Below are 23,496 nucleotides of genomic sequence, written 5' to 3'. Positions count from 1 at the left end.
GGGACGGGAAGTGGCGCCCGGCCCGCCCTCCGCAGCCCGGGCCCCGCAGCCCCGCGCCGCCCCTTTCTCCCGGCCTCTCCTTCGGCCTCCGCCACCGGGCCGAATTCTTGCATAAATTATGCCAGGCGCGCCTGACGTCAGGTGGCGGCGCGCGGGCGCGGGCGCGGCGCTGAGGACCCGGCGCCGGGCGCGCGCGGCCCCGCGGCCTCGGGCGCGCGCGGCGTGCCGGGCGCGCGCAGGCGCTGGCGTGCTGGGGCCGCGGCGGCGGCGGCGGCGGCGGCAGCGGTGGCGGCGGCGGCGGCGGCGGCGCGGGGGTTGAGCCGTGGTGGTGCGGACGCGCTCGTGCTCGGGAACTATCGGATTAAACTTGGATCGAGTGAAATTACACAAAGGAGCGCCGCGGAGGAGGCGGCCCGGGGGCCGGAGACCCTGAAACTCGCCAGAGCCCCGTCCGCCCCGGCTAACTCCGCGCCCGTGCGTTCAGCCCCCGGCCGCGGCCGCCGAGCCAACTCCGGAGCCCGCTCTGCGTTTTGTTTTCCCCTTGGCGCCGGCAGTGGAGGAGCCCGAGCGACCCGGTGAGCGCGAGAGTTCGCCGGGCGCCCGGGAGGGGCGGCGGCGGCGGCAGGAAACCGCTCCGGGCCGGGGCCGGGGCCGGCGCGGAGTTGGGAGCGAGGAGTTGGGCGTGTGCGGGGCGGAGGGCCGGGGCGACAGGGGCGGCAGGAGCGCAGCGCCGCCCGCGCCTTGTCGCCGCAGCTGCCCGTGGGCCCCGAACCCGCGCCCGAGCGCCGCCAGGCGCCCCAACTTTTGCCTGCGCTCGCGGGCGGCGGCGGCGGGGGCGCGCGGTCCGGCCGAGGGTCACTTCCTCGCATGTAAATGGCTTTTTGTTGTGCTGCCGGCGTGGGGGGGCACGGGGACCGGAGAGAGCGTGTCTGCGTGCGGAGGAGCGCGAGCGCGTGTCCTCCCGCCGGCGCCGAGCACGAGTTGCCGGCTCCCTTGGAGAGAAAAGGGAAGGAGGAAAAGTTGGGCTCCAACTCCAGCGCGAGCGGGCGATGGGCGCGCGGGCGCGGGCCGGCTGAGAGGCGGTGGCGGCTCGGAAGCGGCGGCGACCCCCGCCCCCGCCCCGGACCGACCACGCCGCGCTCGCCGGCAGCCGCGGCCACACCGGCGCGAACAAAGTGTGTCCCTCCTAGAGCGGCGGCACTGGCCGCGGGGGGACGGCTAAGGCGAGGTGGGTCGGCGGCGGGGAAAGTGCGCGGGGCGCCGCGTGGGGCGGGGCGACGCGAACACGCGGCGCGGGGGGCGTCCCAGCCCGACCCGCTGCTGCCCCGGCGGCCGAGTTGTGAGGCCGGGCAGGGGGCTCCCGGGGCTCCCGGCGGTTCCAAGTGCGCGCGGAGGAGAAGAAAGAGAACGGGCCGGGGAGGCGCGGCGCGGCGCGGAGGGGACCCCACCTTGCCGAGCTGGCCGGAGCGGCGGCTGCATAATAGAGACTTTCACCCCCGGAGCAACGCGGCTCCCCCGCCCCCGCCCGCCGGGGGTCAGCACCGTGGGAAGGGGGGGTTGCCTGGTGGCCCCCGAGGTGGCCTGGGTGCGCTTGGCCCCCGCGGAGAGCCGCGGCTCGGAGCGTGAACGGCCGAGGTGGCTGGAGGCCAAGCGGTCAGCGGGGAGAGGAAGGAGGGCGGCGGGGGCCGCGTTGTTTGTTTGATTCGCACCGGGGACTGGGCTCGCGGGGCGCGGGCGGGGCACCGGGTGGCTGCGGTGCGGGGTGGCCGCGGCGGCGCGGGGTGGCCGCGGGCGGGGGCGCGGACCCGGCGGGGGCCGGGAGGCTCCGGGGAAGGAGCCGCCGGCTCCGAGCAGCCATCATTACCGAGCCGCCTTTCTCCGGATGGCTCAGCCTCGAGGAACCCCGCGTCGTGGGAGCGCACCCCAAACTCTCGCCGTCCGCCCGCTTTGTGAGCGCCCCCGTGGAGCGGGCGGCGCGGGGAGTGCTTCGGCGATGGGGCGGACGGTTTTCCCGGTCACTTTTACAGACTGTTCACACCTCGGTTTTAAACTAGTTTTTTTCCCCCTTCTGAACAGACAATGGACAAAAGAAAAGTAGCAACCCACATGGAGAGTTTCCTTTTGAATTGCTAGAATTAGATACACTATCCAGCTTTCCACTTGCTAAGTATACTTTTTAGTTTCCCTTGTATCTTATCTAGCAAGTCGATTTAAATAACTTATCCTAAAATGTGTTCATCCTCTGGGCTTGTTTTCTGGAATATATCAAATATTGTAACTGTATTTTTAAACGATTATGGGAAGGCCCTGATTTTTATTTTCTAAAAATTCGAATTTAAGCCGTCTTTGCAGTGGGCGATGCCTTTCAGAGGGATTGAGTGTATTTCCCCCAATTCTCTCCTGTAAGGGGTGGGGGGTACCTATTTTATGTAATTATCTAATAAAATAAAAGTGTTTCTCTTATTTCCTCATAGATCTAACGATGACCCAAAACTCTTAGTGACTGTGACCTTAGCAACACGGGTACCTGATTTATCCAGTTGTAATCTATTTAGGTTGCAGTAATGTGTATGCACTGTGTAATTCCTATTTCAGAAATAACTTGAGCAGCGATTTTATGAAGTTGAAGCCCGTTTCCCAGCCCCCAGAGTACATCTGTCGCCGAGTGTTTTTGTCTTGCTGTTGCACAACAGAAGCCCTCCAGTCTTTACCCTAAAATGGCAGCTTTCATTTGACTGGGGCCCATTCATTGACAATGATAATAAAGAGGCTGAAAGCTAGATGCTTGGGGCATGGACTGAGACTCGGTTTTGCCTTTCTAGGTGATAACAAGTAGAAGACATTTTATGTCTTCCAGTTTGCTCTTGGCAAGTCCCCCCCGCCCCGAAAAAATCTGTACTCTACAAAAAAGTAACAAGGTAAATAAGTAAATAGAATTTGCAAATGCAAAGGGGCTTGAGCAGCAAATTTTAGGAGCTAAATTTTCGTATATTGCCAAATAGTGGGAATATGGCATTTCCTCTCTCTCTTTTTTTTTTTTTTTTTGGTGACCTGTTGATAAACATAACGGGTTTTTGTGAGGCTTGTAACAGGTGAATTTCCTCCTCATGGCACTCAAGAATCTGGGGTGTTTTCTAGCGCTGTGGTTTTTATCACTTATATTTTGTTGATATTTTCTATTTTTTTCATCCTATGTGCAAGTTACTAAATTGAAATGTGATGAATTCTAACCTAGGTTTATGTTTTTAAGATTCAGATAAGTTTCAGATTCGAAGTTAATTAAAAAAAAAAAAAAACTGGTACATGAATTCAAATTATAGTTACATTGGTTTCATCAATGCATTGGTTTTTAAATTAATTAAAAACTTTTCTATGTCTTTACACAGAAGGCAGAATAAATGATGAAGAGTAATTGTATAGGCAATGACTAAAACTCAAACATTATTTTCCTCTTGGGCGGGGGAGGGGGTAACACTTTTCCCAAGCTGAAGATGTAAAGCGCAAGTTTAAAAGAATCCTCCCAGTAACTGAATTTAGAATAGTACTTTCATAGATTCACCTGTACTTCAGTTCGACTTCGTAGGACCGTAACCAAAACTTTTTCTGTAATGAGCGTCTTATAGTTTAACCTTACTTTTTATTGAGTTAAAATGAATACCACACGGAATACCTTTGTGATACTGCATTAGGGAAATGTGAAACTTTTCCTTTATTCAGATGCAAGGTCAATAATGCAATACTTGTAGTTTTTAAGAAATTAGGCCAAAAGAATAAGAATGCTTTCATCTCCGAGAGAATACAATCTGAGTGCTTTTTATGTACACTTTGTGTAACTGTGAGAATAATGTACCAAGTTAACGGTAGCTCTTTCACACCTAGGATTATAGCATTGTATTCCCAGTGCTTGAGTAAGAATTTTTCAGACAGTTCCTTTTGAGTTAATTTCGATTCAGCAAACACTGGCAAGCCTTCAATGTCTGAAACAAGAAATAGGAGGCACTGCTTCCCTCAGGCGGGTTACCATCTAGTAGAAGACACAGTTCCATAGGTAAGCAGGTATTCAAATTTAGGTTAAATTTGAATTTAACTTTTAAGGAGATTAAGTTTGGAGATACTAGTTATACTTCTGCTAGCAGACACCATGGCCAGTTTATAAACAGCTATAAATAAGGCATCACAAGAATAAAAACGGCTTAGTCAGGACTGAGCAAAGTGTGTGACTACAAGAAAACAAAAGAAGGCCCTTACATCTTCAGTTTGTAAGGAAGTTGGTTCATTTCCAATATTCAAATGATTTCTATGTGTAAACAAACAAGCCCATGAATAGGTATAGATCACATAGCTGAAGTCACTAAAAACAGTGGGGAAGAAACATCTCGGGTGATGTGGCGACAGCGGGTGATGTGGCGACAGCGTCAGGAGCCCTTATGGGGCTCTTTGAATTGTCTGGTTCCTTCACATGGTCACATTTTGTCTGTCGTTTTAAAAAACTACCCTTTTTATTACCATTTCTAAATGAGCTGAATTAAGTATTATATCTTATCAGGTTTCTAGCTTTCTTAGCTTGGCAAATAAAATATCCCTCTTCGTCTAGAAAACTTTTGTCATTTAATCTTAGTTCTTAAAAAATATTTGATGTTCAAAGATGACTGATGACATTAAAGCATAAAAGAATTTGGAAGTGGACAATCCCTTAGTTTTTCTTCAAAAAATATGAAGATGCAGTGATGTATGTCCGGTTGGGTGTCACACGGGCTGCGGTTATGGCAGAGCCCGCAGTTGCTCATAGACTGATTTAAGAGCCAGGAAAGTAAAAGCGTTGTGAATCCTGCTCTTTTATATCTTACTTTTCCAATATTAAAAATCTAAGGTGAAACTACACACTCATGGTAAAATGATAAATAGGTGTAGGAAACCATACTGATGTTGTCAAAGAGAAATTCATTTATAAGCATTAGGAAACCTTTGGCTAAATAGAGTGTGAGGGCCTTAGAGGGCTAGTTTAACTTTCTCATTTTCCAGATTAAGAAACTAAAGCCCAGAGAGATTAATTAAACGAATTGCCTCCGGCTCGTCACCCAGCTATTGCAGAGCTTGCCCGAGTCACACTGGCCTCAGGGTGCCTAGCCCCGTGCCCCGTGTCTTCGTCGGATGAGCTGCTTCTGGGTATGCTCAGGCCTCCCTCTAATACTCTGAATCCAAAGGACCTTGTGATTTAGGTGCCCTATAGCACACGGTAACCCAGCTTGTACAGGTGTTCTTAAGCCAACAGTAATTTATTTGCTTCTACAGTGTCACGGTGTAGAGTTTTTTTGGAAAACTATGATTATCCATCGAGAAAAATGCAGAGATAATTATTCCAAGATTTGATTACTGTTTTCATTTTACAGGCATGCATTCATTACCATAACTAGATTCCTGTACCTTTTAACTAACGTTAGGTGACTGCAAACATAATTGTTAGCTCACCGCAGTATTTTTGAGGGGGTTACAGTTTGCATTTGGAGCCCTGGTGGCACAGTGGTTGAGAGAGCCTGGCTGCTCACCAAAAGGTCAGCAGTTTGAATCCACCGGCTACTCCTTGGAAACTCCGTGGGGCCGTTCTACTCTGTCCTCTAGGATTGCTATGAGTTGGAATTGACTCCACGGCGAGTTTGTTTTTGGTTTGGGGGGCAGTGGTGGTTCAGTGGTAGAATTCTTGCCTTCCATGTGGGAGACTCAGGTTCGATTCCTGACCAGTGCATCTCATGCCTGGTAACCATCCGTCAGCACAGGCTTGTGTGTTGCTATGATGCTGAACAGGGTTCAGTAAAGCTTGCAGACTAAGATGGACTAGGAAGAAAGGCCTGGTGATGTAGTTTCGAAAATCAGCCCATGGAAACCCTATGGATCACAACAGCCCAATCTGCAGTTGATCATGGGGATGGCATAGGACCGGGCAGTGTTCAGTGCCATTGTGCATGGGGTCCTCATGAGTCAGGGGCCAACTTGACAGCTGCTAATAACAACAGTAATATGATTTGTTTTGCCTTTGAAATTCTAAAAACCTTTTAAAATAAAAATAGTGTCAAATATTGGTGAGTAGGGTTTCCAAGGAGATGCTGGTAGGTTAGAACTGCCGACCTTTTGTTCAGCAGCCAGGCTCTTAACCGCTGCACCACCGGGCTCCTGAGGAAGAAGTATAACTTACTAACAAAGGGCCGGTTGGCCCTTGGGGTCGTTTGCTTGTGCCAACGTGGAATCAGAACTGCAGCTTGTTTCAGTGACTCTTCCAGCCGTTTGCTCCCTGCTGGTGGTGTCAGGCTGGGGTCTTGTAGCAGCTGAATCTTGACTGTGGTCAGTTTTCCTAGCTCCCATTTCCTTGTTCATCAATTCATGAACTATTTATTGTGTACCTGCTACCTGAAAGGTGCTGTCCTACAAGTTAGGAGTACAGAGGAGCTGTGTGGGGACATGGTGGACCCACATGGAAGATAAAGCCACTGCACAGGGTCGTAGGTGCTAGGTGGTGAATGCAGGTGGAATGAGAGCTTATTGGGGACTAGACTAACCTTGGGGGGTGCTGTCCCTTAGGAAGTGACCTTAGCAGTGCCACCCAAATGATGGTAGAAGAAGGGGGTGGGGGTGTTCTGGGCAGTGCTGGCATACTTGAAAGGGTCTGTGTTTGAGGAGCTGTGTGGGAGGAGGTGGAGAGGCAGTCAGGCCAGCTTAGGCAGGGCTTGTAGGATGGGAATTTGGAATTTGTTTTACAAGCAGGTAGGAGTCCCTGGTGAGTCTTAGGCGGTGTTTGACATGTGTTTTGGAGATGATTGAACTGGTGGGTGGAGTAGGGAGGGAGAATAGGTTGGGGGCATCATCCTGCTTAGGGAGGGGAAATGACAATGGTGTGGACCAGCTTGTTGACCATGGAGATGGGGAGAGATGGACAGATCTGAGAGACCTTTAGGGAGTTAAATGAATAGGACTTTGATGACAGGTTTGCTCTCAGGGAAGGTAGGTTCCTAGCTTATTCATTGCGTGGCTGGTTGGCTGGCTGGTGCTGCCCTCTGTGGCCGGGAACACCCAACAAGGACCAGGTTTGAGGAGGAAGAATGGGCCATGACCCCATTGTTGTAGACCTTCTTGACATGGTTAATGGCATTCCGAAGCTTTCCAAAAGTAATCTTCCTCAGAGGGAGGTTGGTAAATGATGTGCCTGCCGAGGATTGCTGGTGGGTTCAGTGAAATGGCAGTGAGGGGGAGGACCCTTGGTTAATTGCTTGTTGTTAGTTGCTGTCAGCTCTGACTCATGGCGACCCCGTGCGTGTGAGAGTAGAACTGTGCTCCAAAGAGTTCTCAGTAGCTGATTTTTCAGGAGGAGCTCGCCAGCCCTTTCTCCTGAGGCACCTCTGGGTGGGTTCACACTGTTGAGTAGTCGAGCATTTAACCTAATAGGTAGCACTTTGTATCAGTTTGCTCGTCATTGACTGAGAATAGAATCCCGAGGTTACCCAGACTTTGTTACATATTGTCCCTCTGTGTCTTTGCATTCTGGAGACCTAGGGACACAATGCATTTTGGAGGCTAGTTATGTGCTGGGCTGAGGTTCCTGGGCTCCCAGCAGAGATCTTTTGGACCCATACTGCGTTTCTACCTTGGAGGGTTTGTCTTTTCTGAGATGGTGCCATCAGACACACATACACGGTGGCGAGAGAAATGATACATTACTTAAATAATTGAGGAGAAAAAGGCATCTTTGCTTAGAATATTTACCTAGCTTTTAGTGGAGTATATATTCACCAGTTTAATACATAGGTTATCTTCACAGCCACTTTGTTCAGTTATTATAAAGAGGTGTTGTCTGGTAGCAAGTGAGAGATGATAACTGAAATCCAGAAAAACGTCTGAGTTGTTACCTTTAATATTATGAGACACCAAGTCATGAAAATCCTGATCATCAACCTTCAAACTTTTTTTTTAAAATAGAAGTGTTTGTATTTTTGTGTTTGCCAGTTTATGTAGGTAACTATTAAACTATTTTTGTTTTAGATCTGATTTTTGTTCTTGGTATACATAAAGATATTTTTCCTGGGGCTCGTTGTCTTTGGTAGGAGTTCTATTTCAAAGGTAGTTTTATTGTTTTCTTTTCATTGTTTGTTCCTCACAGGCCTTTTTGGTGGCCATTTTGACTCACAGTCATGTCCACCAGGCCTTTCCATGTCTCCTGCAGGCTGGGAAAGATTGTGTGGCTTGTTGTAGGGACATGCTGCGTCTGAAAGTTTTACTCTCGCCTCTGGTGGTTTTGAGTGATTATTTGAATAAATTAAATTCAGGAGTAGTAATGTTCCCACGTGGAGGAGCAGGAAAGCTTGGTGTGGTGACGTCAGTTTCAGATGGGCTTGTGTAAACGACTCTGTGGCTGTTTACTTCTGGTACTGTTTCTTAAATTTGCCCTTTTTAAATTTTCTTTAAAGTGCATTCTCTAGCTTGATCCCATCAACAGTGTATTCTTATGGTTTAAGAAATCATTTCCACCTCAGAGGTGTAGAAGCTAAATGGAAAGCCGCATGCAGGCTCCTGTGATGTGGCTTTTAGTGGAAGAAGAAAGAGGATGTTTATTTGGGGCCTGCCTCTCATCCTGGCCGGCAGCGGAGGCAGAGGGGGCAGCAGAGGTCACGTGGTAGACTGGAGTTTTTGGCCATGTATTTTCATCAGTATGGGGTCAGGCAATGAACCATGCTCCCCAAACAGCTACTATAACCCGGGCACCTGTGCGGGGGCAGCCATGGCCTTGGTGACCAACCACCCAGCCTTTGTGTAGGGAAAGGCAGGGAACTGGACACGGGTGGCAGGTCTGACATATCACTTACTCTCCCTGGTCCCCTCAACGGAAAACAGTTGCAGGTTCTACACCATGCTGCAGTATGTCTATTACAGGGCATGTGGTTGCTAGATAATTAATTTTCCCCCTAGTTCTGCAGCAGGTTTGTGGGCTACTTTAACCTTTAAAGAATCCACTTTCTCTTCTTGCTGTCCTTTTGAAAGAAACCCTAAAAATTTAGAAATCTGTCTTCTTACTTAAAACATACATAACACACGTACTTATTTTTCCAACATTCCTGAAAACTATCAGACATCGTCAGCATGATAATAAGTAGACAGGTAGCGCCAAGTCCCTTGCAGAATCATAAACATGCCTTTGCTTCCAAGTCACTTTTCTGCCATTGTACTCAATGAATAATAAAGCCAATTTGAACATAGGTGTGCAGTCAAAACTATACCTTAGTTCGAGATGTATTTTTAAGTTTGTGGGCCTAGCAGTTTATTTGTGGATGGAACTGACAATTTATTGAAACTGTTAAACCTAGGTCCTTAAAGTGAACTTTTTTTCCTGTATTCTGAAATTTCTGTATTCGGAATACTGTCCTGCAGTAGTTTATATTTGTGTGTACATAGCCTTGTGTGTACTTGAAATTTTGCTTTGGCCAATTGCAGATCTGTTGATCTTGTCAGAAAAATCATGCAGACTCATTGAGAATTTAAAAATCTTGATTAAATCAAGAAACAGCTTTTATTTTCTCCATTAGGTGTTTGTTGGAAAAATTGAATAAAAGGGCAGAAATAACAAAACATTAAAAATAATAGCAATAACCATAATAACTAGCTAACACTTGCTGAGCATTTCAGTCAGCTGGACATTATGCTAAGTGTTTTATGTGGATCATTTCATTTAATCGTCACAACAGCTCTAAGAAATCGGTAGAATTATTACCCCCATTGTATAGATGAGGAGACTCAGGCTGAGAGGTTAAATTGCCCAGGGCCAGATAGCTGTAGCAAATGTTGGCGAGGAATTTGAATCCAGGTTGGCCTAACTTCAGGATCTGTGTGTGTAACCATCTGTCTAGCAGTCACCTGGGCTAGCCCTGAGGTTCGTGTCATTGCTATCTTAAAAGGAAAACCAAAGCCAAACCAGCTCCTGTTGAGTTCATTCTGACTCATGGTGACCTCAGGTGTGTCAGAGTAGAAACGTGCTCCCTTTTTTAGGGTTTTCAGTGGCTGCAACTTTTTGGAAGTAGATTGCCAGGCCTTTCTTTCGAGGTGCCTCTGGGTGGGTTAGAACTGCCAGCCTTTCAGTTAGTTCATTTAAGCAGTCATGTCACCCAGGGACTCCTTAATCTTAAGTAAAGATCCCTTAAAAACCACCAACACCCTGTAATCCTGTATCACCCCCATTGCTATATTCCAGCAGGCCAGCTCGTTCTCTGTCCGCACCCCCTCTGTTTGTGCCTACTGCATTTGACGTGACCATGTATCTTGGGATTGCCTGCCACCTAAAGTGACCAAATTCCATGCCTTTCACCCCTAATGAAGGAGAGGGAGAATGATTGTTTCTTGTGGAGGGTTTATTTTGTCCTGGCTAAGAATTTAAGCTCTGACGCTGGACAAATCAGGGTGTGAATAAAAAATGAAGGTGATAATAGTACCGACTGCTCGGCATTATGGGGAAGATTACGTGAGATTCTCTAACTAACTCACTTAGAGTATAGCACATGGCACATTTACTTAGCAGTTATTACAGTAAAACCTGTGAAGGCTGGAACCTGTGTAAGGCAGAACCCCGTCAGAGAAGGAAAACTCAGATATTTTCCACTAAACGAGTGATACAAAAGTGGTAAGACTGCACCCTGTCAAAGGCGGAAAACTTGTGAGACCCGGAAAAACAAGCCAAATTTCAGCTTTCACAGGTTTCACTGTACAGTACTATTTTTAGCTCACTCTTAATTTTTGAACTGATCAAACTATGCATCTTGTTTTTTTTTTAGTTGAAAAACATTTCCAGAAGACTGTAATCCTAAATTATGACTAGAAAATAACAAGCGGCCTGCCACAGTTTTTACTTTTCCTCAGGAATAAAAATTTGAAAATTAATATCTATATGTACCTCTGTTCAGCCATATAACCAGTTGATATTTACCCAGTCCTCTTGTTGGTTACACAGAGGTAATTCGGATATCCAGGCACTAAAAATTACCAATTTGAGGTAACTGTTTCTCCTCTTTGACTGTATATTATCTAAATTATGGCTGTCTTTCTAGTAAGAGTTATTCCTCCTCTCCCTCAAACCTGCAGTTCTCTAAAAATAGTGGGTGATATTATGCTAGGTGATCAGTTATGTGGGCATATTTGATTTGTTCTGGAATATTAGAGCCTTCTGGTTCAGACTAGAGAGCCACAGGTTGTCCCGAAAATGTGGGGGAGCTGCAGCTCCTCAAATCTCAGAGCATTGGACTCAGTCCTTTCTTTAATTCTGTTTACTGCTTAAGGAAGAGAGAAGATGAGATCTTAAGGAGAGTAGGTCTGGGGTTGGAGGGGAAATGTGAATAGCTTTTGAAGTAGAAAGTGAAAAGGTGAGACCATGGGGTAGTTCCACTACTATCTGGACTGCCATGAAAATGGAAGAGATGGAATGTAGACAATTTTCATTTTATTTTGACTTAGAAGTAACTTTAAGGGAATACTAAAACAAATGGGGCAAAATGTAAACAATTGGTGATTGTATATGTATGTATGGGTGTTCCTTGTACCATTCTTGCAACTTTACTGCAGGGCTTTGAATCGGTTCATTCGGGTTTGAACTCCTATTGAGAGTTTGCATTTTCACCTCTGATACACTGAATCAGAACTTACTTTTTAACAAGATCCCCAGGTGATTCTTATGTATAACAAATGTTTAGAACCATTGCTTTCTCAGAACTGGTCTCTAACCAGCAGCATCAGCATCACCTGGGAACCTGTTAGAAATGCAAATTTTCAGCAGGGGTTTGAACCAGAACGAACGGGTCAGAAGCCCTGCTTTATTGCAAGCTTGTATCAAAGTAAAAAGTTCTTCTTCTTCAGTTTTTTTTTTTTCTTTTTAAGCAACAGTGACTCTAAGAAATTGATCTCATAGCTAACATTTATGGAGCAAAAACTTTGTGTGAGTTAGCATTTTGCTAAGCTGTTTGCACGAACTCTTTTCACTGAATTCTGGAGTAGGATTGATCAAAACGCCAAGGTAGGAACTATAATTGCCATTTTACAGATGAAGAAATGGAGTTCTATTGTTTAATAAATTTGTCCAAGATCATAGCTATTAATGGGAGGAGTTGGAACTCAAATCAGGACATTCTTAAGGAAGAGCCTATAGCATTAACCTCTCTGTAAAATTGCTTTGGACGACCCTGTCAAAATGACCTAGCTTTATATCTAACATAAGATATAAGACCTAGGTGGTGGTTGTTGCCGTCGAGTTGATTCCAACTCATGGCGACACCGTGTGTTACAGAGTAGAGCTAGTCCACAGGGCTTTTCTTGGCTGTACTCTAAACAGAAGCAGATCACCAGGTCTTCTCTCCTGTGGAGCTGATGGTGGGTTCGAACTGCTCACCCTTCTGTTAACAACTGTTGTGCCAGCAGGGCAGGGAGAGCATATATATCAAGACCTTACACACCTGTGCTTTCAAGGAGGGCAGCTGAGAAGCTGAAAAGGTGTCTATTAATGGATTGTAGTTGAGGCCCCTTTTGCTTAGATGTCATATCTTATCAGTTGCAAACAGTTACATTTAACAGATGCATGCTGGTTGCAAGACTTACTCGTTTCCTAGACCCATTTTTGTTTGTCAGTTCGTGACGTAGCCAACCTCAAACAATTGACTTTTTTCAGAGTCTCTCCCCAGTGCTCAATTCAAGACGTAGTTCATTTCGTGTCTTTTTCTAACCATACAAAAGTAGACCTGCCCAGGAAGGAACCCAAGATGTTACTTAGGCTCCCAGTCATGGCCCTTGTTCCTCTTATCTACATTAACTTATGTGAAGTCTCAGCCTCTGTGAAATGCTTGTGGACCGCTTCTGCTGCACACAAGACAGCAGGCTGTCTTCTGCCATAAACGTGTCATTTATATAGGTACACAATTCAAATGAATACCTCGGTAGACTTATATGTTACAGGGTGTGTGGGTGTTCTGTTGCTAAATACTACTTTGCCTCATAGAGATAGTCTATGATATATTTCTGGATTCTGTACATGTTTATAGTTATATTTTTCCTGTACAGTTGAACAAACTGTCTAGCTTGAGTGAAGTGAGCTTGCAGCTAAAACTTGTTTTGCTCTTTTTGGTGTACTTAAAAATCTAATCTTTGTCTCAATTGCTCTCTTCTCATCCTTCTGCCTCCTTGTCCGATTTAGCCCTAGCTGACCACTCTTGAGCACTCTTGAAACTCCCTGGACCTTGGCAGTGAAGCACCATTGGAGGCGGCTTCCTCAGTTCCTCATTCCTCCTCTTCCCATTCTCTAAACAAGGCCTATACTCAGGGCTTCCATCTTGGCCTACTCCAGAGTCTCACTCTGGCCCTCAGCTTCAGCTCTTTCTGTGTGCATAACCCCTAAGTCTGTATTTTTTTTTTCATCAGCTCCTCAGACTCTAATCTTTAACATTCCCAACGTAAAATAAAACTCATGTTTTATGCAAAAACATAAAAGCTTGAAACTCCAAACGCAGTGCTCTCTCTTGAACCTGGGTTCCAGATCTTGAGTCTTTGCTGATGTCATCTGTTTCTGGTTCCTTGATCAGGAGTTGCTGGTGTGGTAGATTCTTCCTCTTCAGTGGACACCTTGTCCTTGCATCTTTATGTCCATTGCTTCTTCCTCTGATGCTGGACCCTCTCTGACATGGCCCCAGCCTGTTAGGCCATTGTTGTTATTGTTGTGAGTTCAGGGGGTGGGGGTGGGGGTGGAGGAGGTGGATAGTCCATGTTTGGGGAAACCTACACTCCCCTCCCCTCCTGTCGCTCTGTGGAAGGAGTCCTCTTGCCCCTTCTCTGGGTCCTCCACTCTGCCCAGGCAGCCAAGGCCTCACTCCCTGACTGCTGGGTTTAGGAGATGGACCCAAGGCTTTAGTCTTGCCTCCTTCTCTGGGGTGATCTGCCTGTGGAGGGGAGCTTCCTGGGGCAGGGCTTGTGGGGCAGCGTCCATGGGCCAGGCCTCCTCACACAATAGGGCCTGACAGGTTCATTGCTGAGCTGGTCATAGGAAGTGCACGTCCCCCTGGCTTCCTCAGTGGGTAGGAGAAGGAGGGCTGAGAGTTATTTTGGCCTCCTGGGACCCCATTGCCCTGTTCCTAGTCTCTGATTGGAACGTATTTTCCCATGGTAACACTGTTAGGATTTAGTATACCTGGGGTTAATCCAGTGCTTTTGTAGGCTGGCACAATAAGGTCCTTGTTATAATAGTGTGTCGGAGGGAAAATTACTAAACTAGCAACTGAAACCCTTTTGGGAAGGAATTGCTTGCTGAGGTGAGCCACCTAAGGCACTGTGCCGTAGGGCTGATGCCAGCACGGGGAAACCATTTGGTGACACTGGCATCGGTAGAGAAGCCTGCATTATAAACAGGCTTTAAGGAATGAGGTGTCAGAAACTTTGGCCTATCAAAGTTCATGTAATAGCGAACTTTCACATAAAGGGCCCATAGCCAGCATAATTCTATGGAAGGACTTTAATGAACCTGAAGACACAGCAGTGAATGACGAGTAAAGGATTCACTGCTATTTTCAGATTTACAGCTCTAAAGAACAAATAGCAATTCTCTATGTGAGGCTTGAAACCCTGGTGGCATAGTGGTTAAGTGCTACGACTGCTAACCAAAGGGTTGGCAGTTCGAATCGGCCAGGCACTCCTTGGAAACTCTGTGGGGCAGTTCTACTCTGTCCTATGGGGTTGCTATGAGTCGGAATCGACTCCAAAGCACTGGGTTTGGTTTGGGTTTTTTTTTTTTGGGGGGGGGGTACGTGAGAGTTATAGAAAATCTCGTTGGCTTTTGAAAACATGAATGCGCCCGGTGACTTACTTTCCTTCCAAAGGTAGATGAGAACTATGAGCCTGCAGGTCTTCTGGATATTCTTGCAAACTTTTGGGGGGCTAATTTAAGGTTTGTCAAAGGTGTACTTAGCTCCGCGAAGACAGAACAAATGTTATCCACAGCCAAGAAGTGAAGTTGGACGCACACAGCAGTGTCGAACACTTCAAGGCGGTATGTAACTAAGTGCTGGGAAGGTATGATACCGTCGTGTAGTAGCAGCGGCTCGACGAGTGCAGGCTTTGGGGTGGAGAAAGGAAGATCGGAAAGTATGACTGGAGCTCTCCTTGGATAGGTTGGACGAGCCCAGAAATAGCTTAGCCGCGCCCCTACAAGGTGGCGCCAGGCAGATGTTAGATACCGACAGCGGCTTCCCGCAGGGCATCCTCTATGCTCCGTGACCCGGCGGCCCGGCCTTATGGACACGAACTGCCCAACGTGCCCTCCGGCTCCAAAGCGAAGGTTGCGCGCGTGTGTCATCTGCCTTCCCTCCTTCCTGGCCCCAGGAGGTGGGGCCCAGGAGGTGGGGCCATGCTGCTCTGCCCGGGGCCAAGGTCCTGTCGGGGCGCCCTGCCTGCGCCCTGCCTTCACCCTGCTGGTTATTCTGGCCTACGGGCAGTCTCTTGCGCTGGATCAGAGCGGTGGCCAACGCCCTCTCCATGACTCTCCCAGTATAACCAGCAGGGTGCAGGCAGGGCGCCCCGACAGGGAGCCGTGGCCCCGGGGAGAGCAGCAAGGCCCCACCTTCTGGGCCCAGCAAGGAGGAACGGCGGATGACACATGCGCTACCTTCGCTTTGGAGCCAGAGGGCACGTTGGGCGGTTCGTCTAAGAGGCTGGGCCTCCAGGTCACAGAGCGGAGCAGAGGCCCTGCGGAAGCCGCTGTCCGTATCTAGCATCTGCCCGGCGCCACCTTGTCGGGGCGCGGCTCAGCGCGGGGCTCCTGCTGGGGACTCGTCCTGTCCTCAGGGTCGCGTTCGGGGCTCGTGCTCAGGGCTCTTACTTACACTGGTTCGTCTTCCAGGTACGTGCGCGGGGCGCAGGTCTCGTCCTCGGGGTTCGTCTTCGGGATTCGTCCTCGGGATTGATCCTCAGGGGTTCCTTCTTGGAGGTTTCTCCTTGGGGTTTTTTGTCCTTGGGGCTCAAGATTTTCGTTTAGACAGGGTAGTTTTGATAGAGGTACACAAAAAACCCATTGTCGTGGACTCGATTCCGACTCCTAACGACCGTATAGGACAGGGTACAACAGCCCCAAAGGGTTCCCAAGGCTGTAATCTTTTCGGAAGCGGACTGCCCCATCTCTCTTCCTCAGAGGCTGGTGGATTGAACCGCCGACTTTTTGGTTAGCAGCCCAGAGCTTAACCATTGCGCTGCCAGGGCTTCTCTTCATAGGGTAAGTGCATAATGGAAACGGAGTGGAAAGGTTAGTTCGCCAACACGTGATGGATTGCAGTTGAAGGACTGGAGGCAAAAAATCTCAGGCAGCCATAGTAGTCCAGGCAGGAGTGGGGGAGGCGGGTTGCCACAGGACATGGACGGAGAGGAAGGGGGAGAGTCGAGGCCTGGAACATTCTGAGGGAGGGCAGAGGGAGGGACGGGACGAGAACACGGTTCCAGGGCCCAGCGTAGAGCTGAGAATGGCTTAGAAGCCCCCTTTGAGGAGGAAGAAAATTCGGCATTTTGAACATAGATAAGCTCTAAAAATAGAAAAACATTGGAGGAGAGTAAAGTAGATGGAAAAAAAGTCCCTTCAGGCCGGTTCCAACATAAAGCTGCTCATTGGTGAGATTCTGCAAGTTGCAGTTCAAGAAAAGACAACATGTTTAACTTAAAAAAAAAAATACAATCAGACTCTTATAAAAATTATTTTGTAGCTATTTTTCACTTGTGATTTGCTTGGCTGTTATAAACATTCTTACAAATAGGGTAGAGTCAGAGTAATATGATGCAATTCTGTACAATATTAATCTTGCTTTCAAATTTATAATAGCACAGTGATAATTTTGGTTACGTAAATCAGAAAACCCAACCTGTTGCCGTGGAGTCGATTCGGACTCACAGCGACTCTATAAGATAGAGTAGAATGCTCCATAGGGTTTCCACCGAGTGGCTGGTGAATTGGAACTGCACAACTTTTGGTTAGCAGCCAAGCTCTTCACCACTGCACCACCAGGGCGCCTCGGTGTATGTAAGAGAGCAATAAAATAGTTACTAGAAATTGAAGTTAGCAATTCACTGTAGCTCAACTTTGTTTTGAATATGTGTTCTAACATTAAGAATTATCTCATGTTTTATAGTTTAGCTATGCTCTTCACTTGCTGACAAATTTATTAAAAAGACATACCAACATAATCCATGAGAGAATTAAATCTGTTTCAATAAGACACATCAGTATATTCCATGAGAGATTACAGTAGAGAAACACAGTTGCAGACCGATAGGAAAATAGCAAGATATATAAATAGGGAAGGAATCTGGGTGGTGCAATGGTTAACTGCTCTGTTGGGTTCGCAGTTCGAATCTACTAGCATGTTCTATGGAAGAAGAATGTGGCATTCTGCTTCCATAAAGACTGTAGCCTTGGAAACTATGGGGCAGTCCTGCTAGGTCATCTAGGGTCGCTGTGAGTTGGAATTGACTGCCAGCATTGGGTTTTGTTTTGGATATAAATAGGGACTGTACAAAAAGAAAACTGTTAATTACCAATAAATGAGAAAATTTCTAAATCATGGAGTGAAAAAAGAAACGTAAGTTAAAATATCTTTATTTCCTTATCAAATTAATGAAGATTTTAAAAATAACCTTGATGTTGCAAGAGTATGGTGAAGACTGGCACCCTCACTACTGCTGAAGTCCAGTAAGTACAAATGTTCTAGAAAGAAATTTGATAATATGTGTATCAAGGCCTTTATAAGTGGCTACTCCAGTTGTACCAGTGATCTCTCCTAAGGAAAAACCTGAAATCTAGTATACTGTTATGAATGAGAAGTCACAGCAATTTTTCCTGACACTGAGAAATTGAGTACAGTTAAATTTATGCTATATCCACATTTTAGGATATCATGGGAGGATTACAAATCATGTTTTTGCAAAATACAAAACTTCAAAGACTGGAGTACAAACTATGTATTAAATATGGTCCTTTTTTTCTATAAATTGCATGCTAAGAACAGGAAAAGACTAAGGAAAATACATCGGAATTTAAAAATTGCTAGTTTCACGCACTGGCAGTTTCACTTCGTCAAAAGCTCTGATTCCAGAGTTGCACAGACCTGGTTTGCATTCCTGCCCTACCAATGGGTAGCCGTGTGACGCTGGACAAGTGCCGTACTAGCTGTATGCACGCAGGCAAGTTATAGGATTTATGAAAGACTCGGCTTCCTCATCTGTATGTAACATGGGGATGCTGGTCATACGTACCTCATAGGCTTATGTGGATTAGTGCAATAACGCATCCAGACACTTCACACTGTGCTTGTCGCGGTAACATTCAGAAAATGTTAGCTATTTGATGCGGGTGGGTTTTAGTATCATCTTTATATTTGCTAATTTTTCAACTGAAGGCTGCTTGTACAATCAGGGAAAATATTAAAAAAAAAACAAAAAACCCTCAAAAAAGCTCTCTGATACATATGTGGGAGGAATTTTTGTGGTGTTTTCAGCATTTCTGTGGTATAGGTGAGACACTTTTGGGCTTCTTTTTTTTTTTTTTTTTTTTAAATAATTTTAGCCATTGCATTTCTGAAACAAATACTCCCAACTTGGTATTTTGCCTGATAGTGTTTTCCTTTTTCTTGTATTAGGGCAGTATTTCTCCTATTCCAAAGTAATTTTGTTGTACAGTAAGTTGCATTTAGAAGAAAAAAACTTTTTTTTTTTTTTTTGCTTTCTGAAGTCAGAGGAAACACTAGTTATCTTTTAAAACGTCTGTAGATAAGTTCTGAATTTGGTTAATATCTGCACATTTAGCACTCAAACTTCAGACATATTTAGTGCGAGCTTCTGTACATCTCACCTAATTGTTAAAATGTGTGAGCATGATTTTGATATTTGGGAGGTGGAGGAGAAACCCTGGAAATTTGTGAGCTTGAGTTAAAAGGCTTACTGTCTTGGAGTGGGTTGATGTAGGCTAGGAGGAAGAATTTAGCACCTGGAAAGCTTTCACCTTGGAATCTGTCTTTCTCATGGAAGAACCACATTTGGGCAGCATACAGCCTGGAGACATTCTCTGGCTGTATTTTCTTCACAGACGGGCAGCAGCTTTGCATCTATAATAAAATAGCTTCAAAGCTTTTGTCTCCTTGAAGTTCTGTTACCTTTCATTTATGTTCTTTATTATAAATGTTCTTTATTATATCTTCTTAGGCAGAGAGAACAGGATAAGGAAAGGAAAAAAAGACAGAAGTTGTTAACATTGTCACCTGAATTAATTACGAATAAATGGCTTGATGGTAGTATTAAAAACTTGAAAATCATAGAATACATGCAACAATATTTTACTGCTGTATTTTGTGAAATCTAAGGTGGTATCACTTTTAAGATGTATTTCTATTTTGGATATATTCAAATGAGAAAAGAATGTATGTCTTAGAAACAAAACATGGGAATGTGTTAAAAAATAAATCCTCAGTTTGCACCCAGTTAGATTTTTCAGTTTTGTTTACTGAACGAAAAGAAAATGAATGCATCTGAAATGGAAACTTAAGCCTCTAATGTTTAGCAAAAAGATTTCACAGCTGTGTGTTACTTTAATCGCACCTGGTGTCTGTCTGTACATCTTGCTATATACTGCCGTGAACAGCACATACCCGGAGTCTGGTATTTCATCGTGACCCTGCTTGGCTACGGCACCTAATGTAAGCAGACAGTGGGCAACCCTTTCTAGTGTTAAGCTGCCAGACTGCTGTCAACACTTTGATACCATAAACCAGTGTCACCGAGACTGTTCAACAAGAATGATGCCAAAATCTATTAAAACACAATAAAACAAGAAAACGTACTGCTAACCACCTAATGCCTGACTTGGACAAATCATCAAGAAGTATTTGAGTATGGATTCTGAGCTTAGCACCAGGCTGGCACTGTGTACATGCTAAAGTAGTCATAGGAATGGTTCCTGGTCATAAAGGGCTTGCAGCGTAATTACTCATTGACACAAAGCGAGGAAGGGCCCACCTCTGGTCTTTCCTACCAAGGATGATTTGAGATTTCACATCACATACTGTGATGCCGGTACTGAAAGAACACAGGGAAGGTAGATTTCCCTAGATCCAGATGTAAAACTACCCTAATGATGTCAAAGATTCCTCCCACCCAAGCCATAAGAAAAAATTTCAGAAAAATAATAGTAATTAAGGAGCCCTGGTGACACAGTGGTTAAAGCAATTGACTGCCAACCAGAAGGTTGGTGGTTCGAAACCACCAGAGACTCCTGGGCAGAAAGATTTGGAAATCTGCTTCTGTAGAGATTTACAGCCTTGGAAACCCTGTGGGGCCGCTAGGAGTCTGAATTGACTGGGCAGCAGTGAGTTTGGTTTTGGATTTTAAATGTATACTTAGAAGTTGGAAGAGGTAGCGTTGCATAAAGGTTAAAGGCAAAGGGTCTGGAGTCAGACGGCCTGGGTTCAAAGCTTAGTTCCAACAGTTATTACCTATGCAACACTGGGCAAATTAATTACCTGCCTGTGCCTCAGTTTCCTTGCTTATAAAATGGGGTTAATGGTGCCTGGCACGTACCCAGTGTTATTTATGAATTGAGTTGTGTCCCCCCAAAATGTGTGTTGTAAATCCTATATATTTTTTTTTATTATGCCTGTGATTATAATCCTGTTTAAGAATGGGTTGTCTTTGTTATGTTAATAAGGCAGGATTAGTATAGGGTGTCTCTTGAGTCAGTCTCTTTTGAGATACAAAAAAAAGCAAGCAAGCAAGCAAGCAAGCAAGCAAGCAAGCAAGCAAGCAAGCAAGCAAGCAAGCAAGCAAGCAAGCAAGCAAGCAAGCAAGCAAGCAAGCAAGCAAGCAAGCAAGCAAGCAAGCAAGCAAGCAAGCAAGCAAGCAGAGATGGGGGAAGATTGATGCCAAGCCACAAGCAGATCTCCAAGGAACCAGGAAACAAATCGAAGAGACAAGGACCTTCCCCCGGAGCTGACAGACAGACAAAGCCTTCCCCTAGAGCTGGCACCTGGAATTTGGACTTTTAGCCTCCTACACTGTGAGAGAATAAATTTCTGTTTGTTAAAGCCACCGACTTGTGGTATTTCTGTTATGGCAGCACTAGATGACTAAGACACCGAGCATGCATTAAAACCAGCCCTTATTAATATTGTCAGGGCCTGCTTTGTTTCTTAGTAAAGAGAGCTCCAAAGTGAGAGGTGTAAAGATTTGCAAAACTTTGGTGTCTATTAGTGGGATTGTGGAGATTTCAGGTAGACAGTAGATAACGCCTTTTTAGCATTATAGTGAGTGTCCTGCAGTGCGAGAGCAATCAGTTATTAACATCTTTAAACGAAAAAACTGGAAGCATGATTGTGGCAACTACCTGCAGAACATCTTGCTAGTAGTATCTTGGTCAGAGTTTTCTGGGTTTTCCCCTGTATCATGTGGCTAAAGGATAAAAAGATAGAGAGGTTTTAATATGACAGCGAGGGCTTAGGGTATAGCGACGTGTAGAGGCTGTGCTTTGGGCAACGTGCTGGGGCTTCTCTGCTTTACCCCAGAGATTTCTGTGTCTTAGGTAGTATAACCAACGATTTCAATGTTACCAAAAAGTTAGATGACCATCCAGAAGAACTGCAGTGATGTCGAAATTGTGTAACATGGGTGTTTTCACTCATTTGTATTTAGTCACCTTGTGAGAGTAAGCCAAGGCTAGCTTACTCCATTTTCACTTTTTTTTTTTTTAAATCTGGGCTAGCCTGTTCTGCTGTAGCCAGCCCTGCTCCCCAGCCCTGTTGCTATGGAATAGATCCTAACTTCTCTGTTTCCTTCTCTAGAGCTTCTCTCTGTTGCTGGGTGGGGTTGGGGAGGGAAGAGAAAAGTAGGGTAAGAAATAGTGAGGACCTTAAGGAGCTTGTAGAAAGTGTCATCTCCTTTTCCACCCTGCTTTTGCCTGTTTTCACCTTCAGCTTCATGATGGGTGAAATGCATTTTTGTCTTGTTACTGTTTGAAAGCTAGAGATTATTTCCATGGAAATAATTTTTTAATTCCAAACAGCCAAATTTCAAAAAATCATTGGGAAGGAAGCTGAGTACTAAATTGGTATTTGGTGATTGTTCGCCCCAGGCTCTTACCAGCTGTATCGTGTCTGGGACCTTTCTGGAAGCTTACCAGCTTACGGTGATCATAGCAGCCAGTGACTGTCCTGCAGCGTGTGAAGGTGTGGTTGCATCTCTTGTGGAACTTGTCAGTCGCTGCTGTGTGTTGCCCTGACAGAGGTTGAGGTGCTTGACATTAAACCCAAAGCAGTCGGCATCACAGAATTAGGAGATGAGTGCATTTCGCCTGACGTGAGGAGAGGCTGTCATGCGAAATGACAGAATAGTTGTAGGAACTTCGAAATGTTGCCAGCTTTGGTGCTGGCTAGGCACTTGTTTAAACTAAACTAACTCAGATGGTCTATAAATATGAAGGTTTCCAAAGCTAGATCTGCTGCTGATAACCATTAGAGGCAGTATAACCTAACAGTTAAGGGCATGGATTCTGGAGTTAGAACCTGGTTCTAATTTAGACACCTCACTTTACCACGTGACCTTGGGAAAATTACTTAAATTCTCCAAACTCCAGTTCCTGAAAAGGAGACCCGTTCCTGGCGTGCACTCTAGATGGGATGATGATGATGATGATGATGACGATGACAGTGACTACGATGGCAACATTGCAGCCCTGGCAAGCTTGTCATTGCATCAGAATGTAATACTTTTCAGAAATGGTGGGCTGGTTTCCAAGACTACAACAGTCTGTTCATTTGAATTATGTCTTAGTTTTGAGTGGAGTGAGTATGTGAATGATGTATGTTTGAACTGGAAAATAATCTGATGGAAGGTGAACAAACACACGCTCACGGACATAAACTAGAGGTAGTTTAGGACATCTTATGTGATAGTGACAGATACACAGCAGTAATTCAACCCCATCAGCAGACTGTAGGTAAAACAAAAAGAGAAGTTACAATTAATACAGCTTAATAACCAGTAGCAATGACTTAGTCACCGTATATGAGAGAGCACTTATAAAATGTCCATAAGGTTATGGGTGGAGTACCGAGTACTCAATAAGGAATTCAGCAAATGGTAGTTGGGATGGAAAAGATTATGGCTCAAAGAGCGAGTCTTTTCAATCGTGTGGATTTAGTCATCTGTATGAAGCTTGGCGTCTCAGTATCTTTGAGGACTGCCCATTTCATTTCTGGAAATAAGTGTAAATTCCTTCAGGTTAAGTAGATTATTTTTCTTCCCTCTATTTTAACTTACAGTTATACTTGGAAGTATGGTTGGGAATGGATGGGAGTTATGGGTTTTAATGGAGAGGTTATTTCTTACCAGAAGATTATATTGTGTTTTTCCACATGTGTAATCATTATAGCACAGGCTATTTTACAGTATCATATTTCTCTTTTTTGTGTA

General features: G+C 45.6%; 1 protein-coding gene across 6 annotated transcripts in view; it reads left to right on the top strand.

Annotated features, from left to right (window-relative positions):
- The first annotated feature begins 485 nt into the window (after positions 1-485).
- CHD7 (chromodomain helicase DNA binding protein 7) overlaps positions 486-23,496 on the top strand; it is a 225,699-nt gene continuing 202,688 nt past the window's right edge. For 3 of the 6 annotated variants that reach the window (XM_049853864.1, XM_049853865.1, XM_049853859.1), the window contains exon 1: positions 486-575. The gene's annotated coding sequence lies outside the window, so the exon portion shown is untranslated. The remainder of the gene's footprint in view (positions 576-23,496) is intronic. The other 3 variants (XM_049853863.1, XM_049853860.1, XM_049853861.1) reach the window with 1 other exon arrangement.

This window comes from Elephas maximus, chromosome 15, assembly GCF_024166365.1.
Source record: "Elephas maximus indicus isolate mEleMax1 chromosome 15, mEleMax1 primary haplotype, whole genome shotgun sequence".
NCBI lineage: Eukaryota > Metazoa > Chordata > Mammalia > Proboscidea > Elephantidae > Elephas > Elephas maximus.
Note: the sequence above shows the minus strand (reverse complement) of the source record. Positions and strands in the feature narration are given on the sequence as shown.